Below are 1,817 nucleotides of genomic sequence, written 5' to 3' on the forward strand. Positions count from 1 at the left end.
GTGAGGGGGGAGGGGCAGAGGGAAAAGGAGAGAATCTCAAGCCGACTCCATACCTAGCACAGAGCCCGCTAGGGGGCTTGATCCCACAGCCGTGTTTTCATACTTGAGCTGAAACGGAGAGTTAGATGCTCAACCAGCTTAGCCATTCAGGTGTCCCCAGAAAGCTATTTTAAAAGTTGAATGATTTACATCCGTTCCCTTTTTAATTTACTAATCAACTGAAAGGATGATTGCAAACTTGAAAACTAAAGAACTGAGCAAGAATGGAGCCAGGGGTTTATTTTAAATTAATCTGGAGAATTTCACCCACACAGAGTGTGTGGATGGAGAACTAGGTCTGTAATGAAGACTTGTGTTCCATCATCATCACTTTTTTTTTTTCTATTTCTTTGGAGCTGCAGGAAGAAATGCTTTGAGAAATGGAGATGTGCCCAACTGCAGTAGAAATTTGGTGTCAGTTTATGTTGAGGATATGGTGCACAAAAAGAAAATCGAATGTCTGTGGCATACGCTTCCAAAAAATGTAGGAAAATAATTAAGAACAAAACCAGAGTAAGACAGAGTGTCTGTAAAACTCACCCTGGGTTGTTTCTGGTGCTCCCGGCCCCTCCAAAGAGAACTGAGTTGTCACGGTCTGGTAGTTTCAATGTCAAGTTTTGATAGTGAATTATTTTCCAGTGGAAAGAACTAATCGGACAGATTTAACGTTTACCTTGATTTTTCCATAAGCATGGCCAGAGCCCTCAAAGTTCTCCTGGGTCTTGTTCAGTTTTTGGTGATCAGTCACGGTAAATACATTTGGTGATACTTTACCAGAAGTGCTCCAGGGTTTTTGCAAAATTTTACACCTTAGTGCCGATATTATTTTCATCGTTTTCAGTATGTAGAGCATGTAACTCGCCTTAAGATTTTCTAGAATTGGTTGCCAGTCCGCTGGAGATGCAGCATAAGAATGGTATATTTTTTGCACTTTTTCAGATGATATTGGCAGTGGAATGATTCAAAGTCTCTATCAACCCCTTTTACAGGCCATGCTAGCTTACCAGGAGATTTCTAACACAAACTTGTCCTAATTATTCACAACCAGTGTGATGTAGGCATTGTTTCCTTGGCAGCACACTCTCTGGGTGTAAGTTTTATATGGCTAGCTTCAGACAGATTATTCTACCGATTACTGAAGGGAAATGTGTACAGAAAGAGGGCAGCTGGGGCTGGCAGCTGCAGGGTTGGGTGGTTTTTTGGTGTGTGTGTGTGTGTGTGTGTGTGTGTGTGTGTGTGTGTGTGTGTGTTTACCTAAATTACATAGGTTTTATCTCCTTGGGACCTTTTAAGCAATGTCGTCAGCTTACCCTAGTCATAGTTAGAAAAAGTTAATTCTGTGGGGACTAACGTTACAGACTTTGAAATTGTCAGTAGGGGAATTTAAAGGGAAAGCAGGGCTTCCACATCTAAACCTTTAGGATGTGTTTAGACATGATTAAATGAACTACTAGTCTGTGCTAAGTATTAGGTGAGGGGCTTTCATGGTTTCTCATGTAATCCACATACAAACACAGAGATGAGGCACGGGCCATGGAGTTAAGATTTTAATCAGCTCTCTGCCAGAGAGGTCAAGGGTTTGGCCTTGAGGGTCAGGTTGTGTGAGTGCAAGTCCTAGATGTGTAAGTTTGGGCAAGTTCCTTAACCTCTCTGGGCCTCAGCTTCTCATCCATAAAACATCAATAACAATGGTCTTTTGTTTCTTAGGACTCTTGAAATCTTTGCAAAGCCTGTGGCACTTAGTGAATATGTTGCTTAAGTTAATGCAGTTAAGCAAT

The sequence above is a fragment of the Ursus maritimus genome, unplaced genomic scaffold (assembly GCF_017311325.1).
Source record: "Ursus maritimus isolate PB19 unplaced genomic scaffold, ASM1731132v1 scaffold_134, whole genome shotgun sequence".
Taxonomy (NCBI): domain Eukaryota; kingdom Metazoa; phylum Chordata; class Mammalia; order Carnivora; family Ursidae; genus Ursus; species Ursus maritimus.